This window comes from Schistocerca piceifrons, chromosome 3 (genome assembly GCF_021461385.2).
Source record: "Schistocerca piceifrons isolate TAMUIC-IGC-003096 chromosome 3, iqSchPice1.1, whole genome shotgun sequence".
NCBI classification, from domain to species: Eukaryota; Metazoa; Arthropoda; class Insecta; order Orthoptera; family Acrididae; genus Schistocerca; species Schistocerca piceifrons.
The window spans coordinates 455,182,368-455,196,604 of NC_060140.1; positions in this window are offsets into that span (position 1 = coordinate 455,182,368).

A 14,237-nucleotide genomic window follows, 5' to 3' on the forward strand; every position below is an offset into this window, starting at 1 on the left:
GCCCCTTCCTGACTGCCTGCTCGGAGCGAGCCACCGCGGCTCCTCGTTAAATGCACGAAACTCAAATTTCATTCTCTTCTTGTAGCCTTAATTCAAATTAATCACGGAACATAAATATCTTCAAAAATAGAAACGCTTTCCCAAACCACCGTGCACAGGCACAGACAGTTTGTTCACGAAATAGCGTTTAAAAAATCTTCTCTAGCATTTTATTCTCTCAAAATAGACGGAAAAAAAATCTGTGAGTAGTGGTGTATCGACTTGCTCCTTGTGTTGCTGACTTTTTCGTTCTAAGTTACAGTTCGAAGTTCATTGACTTCGACTCCAAACAAAAAGTTTCTTTTCGAGACTTAAGTAGTTTTTTCTATATTCTTACAGTTCACCTTCATATCACAACCATTTCTGAAAATAATTTCTTCTTTCCATCGTCCAGAGCGTAAGAACAAGTCTGTTCCAAAAAAAAAAAAAAAAACAAAAAAAAAACGAAAAGTTCTGAGTTCTGTGTAAATTGAAGGTGGAGAGGGGAAGAGAGGAAAGGAAGGAGAGCACTGCTCTCAGCATTTTCGGGACGTTACGCGGAGTTAGCGGCAACGAGTGAAAATGTGCATCGAAACGAGATTCGAGCACTCGACCTTCGGCCTGTTTTCTTTTCGTTTTATTTTTCTTTTACTGGCGTTTGGTCTGGGCAGACGTCACAGGACATCCGTTCAAGTTGATCGCTGATTCCTCTACTCAGTTTTTATTTCATTTTAGAGGACCAGGGCCTCTCTGACGAACACGCTGAGCTGCCCGTGCCGGCATAGAAAGGTGCAGCAACCATTGCACCATCCGGGATACAGGGGTATTGCAACTGTTCGTAAGATCTCGGCACGCCTCACGGTCGATTCACATTCCCATCGCGCTCTACCTATCAGCAATCCCTGTCCATTTCCTGCACATTCCCCCTCTGAGACTCCCACAGGAGGTCGGACATATTTGTGCATCCGCACTGAAGAAGGTGAATCCTTTGTTCGCCTAGGCCAATCAAATTATGTGAATGCGTGGTGCCTGTTCTGTCGGACATGTCCGAAAGAATAGATATCACGCATTCATATTACCTCTAAGTGCTCGTCTTTGAGCTACGTTGTCAAAAACTATTCCTTCAAAGTAAGATTAAAATTTCCATTCAGCGAGACTCCCCATGGCAGTTTTTACCTTCTCTGATTTAAAAGACAGTTTTCTGAGTATAATTCCAACTCTGAATGAATAGTTGGTTCTACTTTCCTTTTGATTTCTAGTACATTTGTGTGTAATATTTGAATCACAAGCGCATAAATTCATTTTATTGACTTGTTGAATTTCATTTTCACTTCAATCTTGCCTCTTCACTGCAGCTTCTGCTTGTTCAGAAGCTCTGTTCCTCAGGCTATCGATCGATTCTATGCCCAACGTGTTCGTTCGTCCATTTATTGATTTCAATTATTTGTTGAGCAATATCTGGCTATCGTCTTCAATGCTAAGCATTAACACGCGCTATGTCCACAAGTCTCCTTTCATTTCTGAAAATTCTGTTTAATTTTGTTGCTTCGATTACTGATAGAAAATTACTTATCTCTGTATACAGTTTTTCAGCTGCGGTACGGAATAGGCACTTTTCCCCAATAAATCTTTACTTCTACGTAGCAGTTTGATTAACAGTTAATTCAGACACCCACAAGTTGTCAACGTTTGTTTGAGAAAATTTCGTTTACTATGAACTGCTTCATGCGGGTAAAGCCAAAGTAAATGTGTTATTTCCTGAAAACTAACTGAAGACGGAAACATAGCACCTGTTGCGACTACTGCATTCCCTGAAAAGTGCAAAAATACTAAGGTGGACTGCGTTGGACCGAGAAATGAAACGGCAAGGCTCGCTTTGCCTTCTGTCTATCTATTCTAAAATGATTGACTCCTCACGTTATTTAAGCAAGGAGATTTTTGAATGGGAACGCATTCAGACATGGAAAATGAAGTAAACGACTGTCATGCAGAATTAATATTTTATGTAGTCGAGAGTTTAATGTTTTGTCCTGATTTTTCGATTCTGAAGGCCCACCCTTTGCCGTCATCCCACTGAACTCGAATGTAACACACTTCATTTATACATGGAATGGAAGCAACGAAGGGGACAGCCCATGATAATAGAAATGTATTAACGATTTCAAAAAGTGTCTTATACGAGCCATCCTAATGTGCACTAAACTTTCATAAAGTCTTGCTTATTTGGGAAATGATATTCAGCTAACTTGATCTGTCGCTGAAAGAGAAACTCTGTTGTACAGAAATTTCTTCCTCAAACCTATTTCTCAAAAAATGGCTCTGAGTACTATGCGACCTAACTGCTGAGGTCATCAGGCCCCTAGAACTTAGAACTATTTAAACCTAACTAACCTAAGGACAGCACACATTTCCATGTCCGAGGCAGGATTCGAACCTGTGACCGTAGCGGCGTATTTCTCACTACTGCTTAGAGACCAACAGAGGAAATACTATCCTAGGTATACGTTGCTCGCTATTCGATTTTTACATATGATTTGAACTGTACTAGTCAGTACACTCAGTACACTAAAGACAGAATAAAGATAAGATATATTTCTTGTGTGGTACGTTTTGCAGATTCTTTCTCCTTACCTCATTAGTGAATTGCTGCAAGCACAAAATATAAAAACACAGTGATCATAGTTTGGAAGCACTACTGCAAAGAGTAAGAGTTTCTAATACTTCCATTTAAGAGACACGGTATCCTCCTGCATCTGAGAACTATGAGAACCACAAAAGTCGTAAACAGCTATTTCTTTACGTTACAGGCACAAATATGGATTTATTGTGGAAAATGGTTCCAATGATTCTAAACACACTGCAAAATCAGTGGTTGGCATAAAGTTGAACACGTACACTAACATTATAAATGCAGTCTGTCTGTACCTACCGAACGCTATGGGAATGTCGAAGCATGTGTACCTTAGAAACCAGTGCAAACTTCGCAACACTCCGCGGCTTGCCTTTCCGCCAAAGCGACACTTTTCAGGGTGCCGCGCAGCCCGGAAGATGTCTCACATCTCCATGCAACACAGAATATGGAACAGCTCTTCAGACTGTATCGCTGTGCTTTTTCCCTCTGTAGTGAATTTACACCTTTCACATATGTGACAATCCAGTGTAAGGTTGCGGTGCCATATGTACTGAAATCAAAATACACTGTTTCAGAATGAGAGTTTGCTTGTACTTAAAATCAAACTAAATTTGGACCAAAGCTCTTCTACCTCATAACACTTAATCTACTATACAACATCTCCCCATTTTCCGCCTTGAAGCTGATGCCACAGTAGTACTTTCGAATGACTGTTCTCAACAAAAGGAGACGATATTTTCTCCTCTATGGAGCAGTTACATATCCTGCTGAAAAGTAAGAGGCTGGGAGACTGAGAGACTTACATCAACTGATCCAGTAACTCAAAACTTTGTGCACTATCGCCAATATACGCTACCACAAGCAACCTCAGGTAATGCAGAGACAGGTGTTTCCCTTATTCTTATTCCTAGCACTGTATAAACTATATGACCTGTGTTAAACGACCAAAAAAAGGAAAAAAGTAGGTAAGTTGCCCAAATAATTATTGTTTTGCACTTCTAAATTCGTAGGTACCATACGGTGGTTTCAGTAATAAAACGTTTAATTAAAGTGTGATCAGGACCCAGAGTATAATTAGTATTTAATCTCAGCTTCATCTGCACGCCTGTCCAAAGTTTGTAATACAATTAACAAGAATATACTGATCCCAATTAATAACTTATGTGTAAGTACAGGAATAATTTGCTAGTGATTACATTCACAATTTGTATCAGCAAGTGCAATGAAATAAGCACGCAGTTCTGTTCTACGTTTGTTATAAGCGTATAGCATTATGCAAACGAAATTAAAGAACACACATATTGAAATAAATTACAGAACGCCAACCGTTGACATTACACAGCTTTTTCATTACGCTGATTTTTCTTGACACATGACACTGAGGAGTAGGCAGTGTGTCTTACTGCGACGTTTTCTTTCCTTTGGCTAACACTTCAAAGCACCTCATTCCTGATTCCTTTCGTTCAACCGCTATTTAATTAAGATAAATATAGCATGTTGTAGCGTATCGACTGTATTTGGTCGAAAAATACGCCAGAGCAGAAGTGCATTGCGAAGCAAAGCAAAGCTACAGGTGTTGCGAAGCAGGGGCAGCTGCACTTGATATAGCAACAGCCGATGCTGCAATACGCTGCCTGAAGTATGGAAGCCTTTCCTCACTCGTCGCCACATAAGCCCTAAACGAACAGAGTCTGGAATGTATAAGTACTCAGCCATTCATGTACTAAAATATTCGCTTCTCAGTATCACAACTTACACCAAGAGCCTGTGACACCCAGAGCGACATTCCAGAATGCAGTAGAGGGTCCACAGTTTGACCACGGGATGGGGCAGCCTGCCCTGAGTTACGGGAACTGCCACCGCCGGAGCAGAGAGCCGCCTGCTAGCTGGATGGAGGTCATGACCACCTTCGGGTTATTGTCAGCCGCGCTGCCGCATTGTCGTCAGCGTCGTAGCTGGAGTCGTGTCTGAGAGCTGCAGTCGAATGATGCCGCACTCAGCCCCACTCTTTGCGGCATTGTCAGACATCTATTGTTTCGCATGAGAGGCAACGGATGCATCCACCAAGCTGTTCCTGATGTATTACGGTCGACAGCCGGAATAAAATGGTTCAAATGGCTCTGAGCACTATGGGACTTAACATCTTAGGTCATCAGTCCCCTAGAACTACTTAAACCTAACTAACCTAAGGTCATCAGACACAACCATGCCCGAGGCAGGATTCGAACCTGCGACCGTAGCAGTCCCGCGGTTCCCGACTGCAGCGCCTAGAACCGCACGACCACCGCGGCCGGCACAGCCGGAATAAAGAAGTTTATTATAATTATCTGTGATTTTCCTGATGTCTCTTTTCACTCTCCGATGATTGATAATCATGGGTCATCTAATAATAGCGTCAAATCATCAACTTCTTAGATCAACATCTGAACCTATGGCCTTTGGTATGGTATCACCAAAAATTTGTTTATGCATTTTGCGCATGTCGAAAAGCTTTGCCGATCACACATTTTGAAGGGCAGATTTTATTATGAATAGAGAACCAGGTGATTTGTCTCGTCTTAGACGTAAGGGAAGTCATGACTACTTAGTTCCTGTTACATGTGGACAGTGTAACTTTGAGGGCCACGATTCTAGCAAAATGTTGTACATTTAATCGTTAGAGTCACATGGCTAGGAAAAGCCGGGATCGAGATGACTCATGATTGAACATAAGAACTAAATTAATATATTTTGTTTTCTGGTCTTGTGAATGTTGGTTCCGAAAATGAGTGCTGTCTACAAAACTTTGGCAGAACCAGACACAAGGTATGTCAAAGCTGAAAGCAACACACATATTTGTTAGGAAAGGTAGCAGAATTCAAAAATGGTTCAAATGGCTCTGAGCACTATGCGACTTAACTTCTGAGGTCATCAGTCGCCTAGAACTTAGAACTAATTAAACCTAACTAACCTAAGGACATCACACACATCCATGCCCGAGGCAGGATTCGAACCTGCGACAGTAGCGGTCGCTCGGTTCCAGACTGTATCGCCTAGAACCGCACGGCCACTTCGGCCGGCGGAGGCATTGTCGCCAGCCTCAGGGTGATGTGAAGAAAGTAACTAGAAGTAATAGTTATAGAAGTAGAGGACTGGGAAAGAATAATTCATTAAGAGCTAGTGGGAATCTCTGGTCCACCTACGGTTATTTGCAGTAAGATTAGATACTACGAAATCGTATGCGGAGGTGAAGTTTTAATCTGCCAGGAAGTTTGATAGAATGCTGTCTCTCTATGCCTGACGAAGTTCTACAAATGTTTCCGCTTGCACTGCCTTATGCAAAATCTGATCACACATATTTTCTCGAAATTCCTGTCACTGTCTATCAAAACGCAGAAGGAAAATATTCTTCAGTAAAAAAAGCACTCCGAATAACCAACGTGACATTAGCGCGCTCCAACGTGCGCTGATAGTGTATCAAATGTTCATACGCGTCATCTCCAAGTCTGGCCTAACAGGCATTGCCAGATCAACACTATGCTGTTAGTCTCACTACTTAAATTGCGCATCTCATATTCAGAATTAATGTGGATTTTATATTTTTTGCTGTGGAACAGTCTGTAGTGTAACCAACCACTTCAGTACATTACGCGGAATCGGCAGCGACGAATGAAAACGTGTACCGGACCGCTACTCGAACCCGGGACCTCCTGCTTACGAGGCAGGTGTGGTAACCACTGCACCATCCAAGACACAGCGTTATCCCAGCTGCACGGACTATCTCGGCTCGCCTCGCAGTTTCACGCCTATCCGCAGCCTCTGTCCATTTCCTCCATAAGTCGAAATGTGTGCGAATTTCTAAGGGACCAAACTGCTGAGGTCATCGGTCCCTAGACTTTACACACTACTTAAACTAACTTACGCCAAGAACAATACGCGCACCGATGCCCGAAGGAGGACTCGAACCTCTGGCAGTAGGAGCCGCCCAATCCGTGACATAGCGCCTCAAAACACGCGGCTACCGCTCGCAGCCCCGAAAGAACAGACACCACACATTCATACAACGACTTCAGCTTTCTATAGTCGTTTCTTCTTGTTTTAAACGTCTATTCCATTTCAAAAAATGATTTTTCCTTATTACCATGTATATTTTGTAAGCTTAAAAGAGAACTGATGATAAAACTAAATTGTCAATAATATTTGTAAGTGATTTATGACAGGACTGAAATTAAGTTTTGATTATATTTGTAAATGTCAGTAGTATAGCTCATTGTACCTAAGGAATTCTTGTGAAGTGGAAGTAGTGTGAGAGGTAATACAGCTATGATGGTGAATATAGAGACTATTGATAGTGAACGTCGGTACAAGTATGGAACCTGGTTTGCATGGAGGCGAAGACCGAGGGAACTGCTCTAATCCGCGTCCATTCCTATGTCTCTCTCCGGTCCTCTTAATCTCTTATGAGTTTTAGAGAATTCTCGCACACTGCTGCAGTGTTTGCGCTGCCTTCGGCTTGCTTTCAGTTTGTCGGCAGCTGCCACCACTTTCTTTTTATTGTGAGCTAGTATTATCGTCCGGCTTTCAGGTAAAACTGAAGAGCTGGTTTGAGAATAGCTGTTTTGTTTACATTTTAGATGTAAACTATTGTTGTTGTCAATATATGCCAGGTTTGTACTTACATGAACTTTTAATTTCGTATTAAAATAAAGTGCAGGGCATATCTTGATGATTTTAGTTAAAAATTAAATTAATTACGAACATAAAAGGAAATACTAATATCGTGCGATACATGTGTACGTTAAAGAGGCTATGGCAGTTTTTTTTCTTTTTTCCTTTAAGGATGCTGCAGTGCCTATATAGTTTACAAGTACGATGCCGTGTTCCTTCAGACATGCATACCGGTATTTATCCGCCGACACATGGCCAGCGACTTCGAAGCAAAATATCTCCCTTGCGCAGGAATACACATAATGGACGTACAAGTGCAGGTTGTAAAGTGTGTTGACGATATACAGAGGTTTGGGTTTGTCTGTGAATCGTGCTCGGACAGCTTAAACGTAAGGAGTCTACTCGCGATAAGCGGGAAATCCGTGTTCCGATCCAGCACAGATTTTAACTGCCGTCATGCCATTATACGGCTGATAGTTGTCCATAATCGCAACGGCGAATACATTTCAAGTGTTAGCGTTCTGGTTGAAATCATCTCAGCGAAGCATCTGAGTGGTAGTATCGTCATGAAGCAACGTTTCAACTGATTAGCAAAAATCTCTACAGCCAATATCGCATAAATATTATTAGCGACAATCGCTTTCGGCAGGCTTTGCTTTCATTTTCTAGTCTTTAGAAGACCAGAAGATGACAACAAAGCATGTAAAAACCAGTTGTTGAAAACAAATGTTTCGGCGATCTTGGTGGTAGAAAATTTTTGCCAAATCAATCACATGGTTCCTTCTCATTTTTCTACATGAGAAACTTCTTTAATACCCCTCGTCGGAGGTTCGAGTCCTCCCTGGGGCATGGTGTGTGTGCTGTCCCTAGCGTAAGTTGGTTTAAGTTAGATTAAGTAGTGTGTAAGCTTAGGGACCGATGACCTCAGCAGTTTGGTCCCATAAGATTTTACCAAATATTTCCAATTTTTTTTTCACTTCTTTAAATACATTTCCTGCTGTGCATCTTCATGTTTTAGTGACGCAGTGACTGATACAGTCAAATGATATTTCCATAGAAAACATTGCGACATTCCGACCATCTTCCAAGTGAACCTACAGGCTGAACCTACAGCAGTCGCGCCCAGCCTTTGCTCCACTCTACACGCGATGATTGACACACAAGGGGCAGAGATGCTGTTCAAGGGCAAAGAACAATACATAAATCGCATCAATGGCTAGACACTCGATCCATACTGCACTGCATCAATTGATCCACACTACACCTATTGTAAGTCTTTGCACGTTTCAGGCAAAAAGCATGGGATTCCATGTTTTGTCCAGTTTGAGATCGCTATTCCTTTTCATTAAGTTCCCCCTTCAAAATAATTTCAGTTGCTTCTTTCGCCGCCGAGCCCCAGAATAAGTTGAAGCTATAGTTTCGTAATTGCTGTACGGCATAGAGTGTTCCACGTCTCGATTCAGTGCTCCGGCACAACCGATTTACTGGTTGTAAGAGCCGGATGTACCTTCGGTGTTGCGAGCATGTCTGATGGCCTGTATGCGCAGCTTATCCGTAGTATGAAACGCTTCACTCGCCGTGGATCTAGTAAACTCTGCCTTACGGAAAACCTAGTCATCCTTGTTGGCACCTTAAAGTGCTCTTGTGATGACATGTACGGTCCATGAAAATAAGGAACGTACTTTATTTTTCCATCACACTACTGACTGGTTTAATGCGGCCCGCAACGAATTATTGTTCAGTGCCAACCTCTTCATATCACAATCAGAGTAGCACTTCACCCAAGATCATTCATTATTTGTAGTTTTCATTCCAGTCTTTGTCATCTCTACGACTTCTTCAAGTATCACGGAAGTTATTCCTTGATACGTTGAGACATTTCCTACCATCGTGTTCCTTCTTGCTGTCAATGTTTTCCACATGTTCCTCTCGCTCAAATTGAGAAGAACGTCCTGATTTCTTATCTTACCTAATTTTTAACATTCTTTAATGTCACCACATCTGAAATGCTAAGGTTCTCTTTTCTTCTCGTTTCCCACATTCCATGATCAACTTATTTACAGTGCTGTAATCAAAACGTACATTCCCTCAAAATTCTCCCTCAAATGAAGGCCCCTGTTTCCTTTAGTCAAGAATTTGTGCTATTCTGCTTACTTTCTTCTGATTGCGTAAGTCGACATGTGTTATTTTGCTTCCAAAGTCCACTTCGACATACCCAATTTTGATGTTAAGTTTATCGTTTATCGGTAAGCTCATTTCTGAAACCCTGCATTACTATCGTTTCTCTCCACTTGAATCTCAATTCACAATGTGTCTTTGATGGACTTATTCCTATTCAACACGTCCTGCATTTCTTCCTCTTTCTCATTTATGATAGCAGTTTCATCAATGAAGCCCATCTTTGTCATTCTTTCACACAGAATTTCCATCCAACTCTCGAACCTTTCTTTTAGTACCATCATTGCATCTTGAGTTTATATACTGAATAATGCCAGTGAACAATTAAATTTCTGTCTTATTACCTTTATAATCGCAGTACTTTTTTCTTATCGTCTTTTTCTTCCCTCTTGGTTGTTGTACTTATGATATGTGTCATAGGACCGGTGAGCCAGAAAACCTAGATGTTCTTAGATCGTCTCCCATACCCCATTATGTGAATACCCACATCTCATCTCAGAGACACGCTACAGGAAACGTTTGGAACACTTGCAGATAGAATTTTCTCTAACCACAGACGTGTGGGTATTCTGATTGCGTCCTGTGGTGAATAGGAGAGTGAAACCTTGTGTAAGCAGCAGCTGCTTTTTACCCCTATTTTGTTAAGAACTTCAGCATTTAGCACAATTTGCCGTTTTAGGAGTCTTTTTCTAGGACTTCAAATACTATAAACATGTCTGGATTTTACTTAACTCTTTACCTCTATCAAACGTAACGTGAGAATTGCTTCTCTAGTGCCGTTATTTTCCTAAAGTCATCTAACAGTATCTGACTTTTCTTGTTTATTCTTCTGTTCTTGTAGGCACCAAATTGGACGTATGATATACTAAATTGATTGCCTTATAATTCTCGTAATTACCTGCCCCATCTATCTTCAGATTGTGTGAATAATACTTTGCGGAATATAAGTTGGTATGTCTCCTTTCCCATAGATTCTACACATCAACATGAATAATTGTTTGGGTGCTACTCCTCGAATGATTTTGGGAATTTCGAAGGAATGTTATCTATGCCTTCCATATTATTTCATCTCGAGTCTACTCCATCCGCATAGCTTCTCTGTCCTCTGTGCTGAACAGTGACAATTTTCCTGCACTTTTAATGTTGAGACCTTTGCTTTTAATTTCACAGAAGGTTATTTCGACTTTTCGACATCCTTATTCAGTCTTTCGAACTATCATCTCGTTTTCAGTTACGTAGCATTTTTCCTTCAACCATTACACATTTGCATCCCTTACTTCCTATTTATTTCGTTTCTGATATATTGCTGTATCCTGAAATTTTAAAATTCTTTCATTCGTCCATGAATTCAATTATTTTTTCCTTTATCCCATGTTTTTTGCTATGTCAAACGGATGTGATTGTCCTTTTTAAAGCCATCCGTACCTCATTATATAGTCTACTGTGGTATTCATTATTTTTGTATCGACAAAGGTTATTCAGTCTCTAAACTGCATTAACATCTTAATGAATCTAAATAGTACTCTGAATCTTCTTTTAATTAACTGTATTAACATGCTTGATTAATTCGCCAATTTCCTAATTTACGCTACGAAATCACTCTGTAAATCTGCTCTGCAACTCGTGCACTTGATCTACAGACAACTTATCTTGCATGCTTAGAGTTAAGGCGTATATGTTCCTATTTAAAACATACACCGAATAATACGAGTATGTTTCAGAGGGAAGTGACAGCGATCTTGGGAACGGTAGAGGGTAAATATACTTGGACTCCACAAATCAATTAAATTAATATACTGAAAGTTAATAAGCTAGGATAGTGGGGATCCATCTTACACAAAGCTCTTAACATATGTCACCAATGACTGGAAGCTCACGTAAGCTTTCTATGAAAATTGTCTGTTTGTGAGAAATCAGCATATATTGATTTCAAATACTTTCTCCTGATCGCACGAGTACTTTACGCATCATATTCAATTGCTGAGCAAACCTGATTGTTGGATGCCCCTGTGTTGCATATGTGAACACTGTAGTGAAATAAAACTTTAAATTTATGAAATGCTAAACCTGAAATAGGAAAATTTTATGCCAAAGAAAAATAATTGTGTGCTTAACGAAAAGTACATGATTAAAACTCAGCCCCGAAGTACGATATGAAAACTGGGTGATATGAAGTGCATTGTTTGATTTGAAATGACCAGAAAAATAGTTTACAGCTCTAGTCGGAAAAAGTAAGTGTATGAAGTAACCAACACTGTCCACTGAAAATAAATCTGGTTGCCTAGTACGACACCTGATAATTCTAACTATGTACTGGTTCCTCATAAGAGCGCAGGGTGAGATTTGCCACAATATAAAAGTGACTTACCCATTGTTCAGCATGCTATTTTGTGACTGTCATCCTCGGGAAGAAATACAAATCAACAGATGCCTCAAATAAGAGTGCCCCAGTGCTGCACAACTGACTGAGTAGCAAGTAAATCACAGATAAGACTAAACAGACACTCAAGGATCTTATATACTACTAAAGCAGTGCGTTCATTCATCTTTGTCTGACTACAGTGAAAATGAACGATTTACAATAACACAAGACATATGAGGACCTCACAATTTCACCCCAAGTTACTGAAGCAAAATCTTCTCAATACATACACAGATAATTATTTAAAACACTGAAAATTGCTGGCGAAACTTAACTAAGTAAATTCCATTACAACTGAATGAGAAGTATTGGACAACATACCACAAAACTCATGTCAGTAATTTATCAAATATCTGAAAGTATTTTCTTCTGATAATTGTCAAATGTGGTAAACACGTGTACGAGAGATGTTTACCCCAGAGAAAAAGTGCTAACTAGACAACGTATATTCAAGTGCTTGATTGGAAGCGGGTTGAACAGTCAGTAAGCCCAGTGTCACAAGATATCGCCACATTTATACTCCGTCCGCTAAAATGAGTGACAGGCTGAAGTCAGTTCGACACTATGCGCAATGACACCGAAATTTTTGTGGCCAAACTCTAATACATGGCAGGTGTCACAACGAGACACCGTGATCATCATATGTACCCAGTGGCTACAGTGTACCTTAGCTTCGATGCACACGAACGACAACTCACACTGAGGCGCCAAAAAGCTGGTACAAGCATGTGTATTCAAATAGAGAGATATGTAAAGAGGCAGAACACGGCGCAGCTATCGGCAACGCCTACATAAGACAACAAGTGTCGGTTGCAGTTGTTAGATCGGTTACTGCTACAATGGTAGATTATCAAGATTTCACTGAGTTTGAATGTGGTGTTATAATCGGCGCACGAGCGATGGGACACAGCATCTCCGAGGAAGCGATGAGGCAGGGATTTTCCAATACAACCATATCACGAGTGTACCGTGAATATCAGGAATCCAGTAAAACATCAAATCTCCAACATCGCTGCAGCCAGAAAAATATCGTACAAGAACTGAACCAACGATGACTAAACAGAATCGTTCAACGTGACAGAAGTGCAACCCTTCCGTGTATTCCTACAGATTTCAGTGCTGAGCCATCAATAAGTGTCAGCATGTGAACCATTCAACGAAACATCATTGATATGGGCATTCAGAGCTGAAAGCCCACTCGCGTACCCTTGATGTCTATATGACACAAAGCTTTACAGCTAGCCTGGGCTAGTCAACACCGACATTCGACTGTTGACAACTGGAAACTGTTGGACGAGTCTCGTTTCAAATTGTATCGAATGGGTGAACATGTACGGGTATGGAGACAACCTCATGAATCCATGGACCCTGCATGTCAGCAGTGGATTCTTCAAGTTGGTGGAGGCTCTGTAATGGTGTGGGGTTTGTGCAGCTGGAGTGATATGAGACCCCTGATACGTCTAAATACGACTATGACAAGTGACACGTACGAAGCCATTCTATCTGATCACCTGCATCCATTCATATTCATTGTACAATTTAACGGATTTGGGAAATTACAGCTGGACAATGCGACACCCACAACTCTAGAATTGCTGCAGAGTGGCCCCACGAACACTCTTCTCAGTTTAAACATTTCTGCTGGCCACCAAAGTCCCCAGACATGAATATTATTGAGCATATCTGGGATGCCTCGCAACGTGCTGTTCAGAAGCGATCTCCACTCCCGCGTACTCTTACGGATTTATGGACTGCCTTGCAGTATTAATGGTGTCATTTCCCTCCAACACCACTCCATACATTAGTTGAGTCCATGACACGTCGTGTTGTGGCACTTCTGCGTGCTCTAGGACGCCATATAAAATATTAGGCATGCATACCAGATTCTTTGGCTCTTCAGTGTTATAATACGTCCGACTGTGGTCACTTTCGCCAACTCGCCGCGAGCATCAGAGGAGGAGGAGGATGGAAACGGACACCATGGAGTGAGCCCCTTGGGAGAGGACACTGCAGTCATTCTACAAGCCACAGCGGGAAGCCGAGCTAATGTCCTCGCCTCGCTCAAAGAGGGACACATTGTTCAAATGTTCAAATGTGTATGAAATCTTATGGAACTTAATTGCTAAGGTCATCAGTCCCTAAGCTCACACACTACTTAACCTAAATTATCCTAAGGACAAACACCCACACCCATGCCCGAGGGAGGACTCTAACCTCCGCCAGGACCAGCCGCACAGAGACACATTGTGATGGGTCTGTGTGACAATAAGATGCATGTGGAGAATTGATGGACACCTGCAGCCATTAGGACAGAATGCTAAGAATGTACGCGCGAAATCA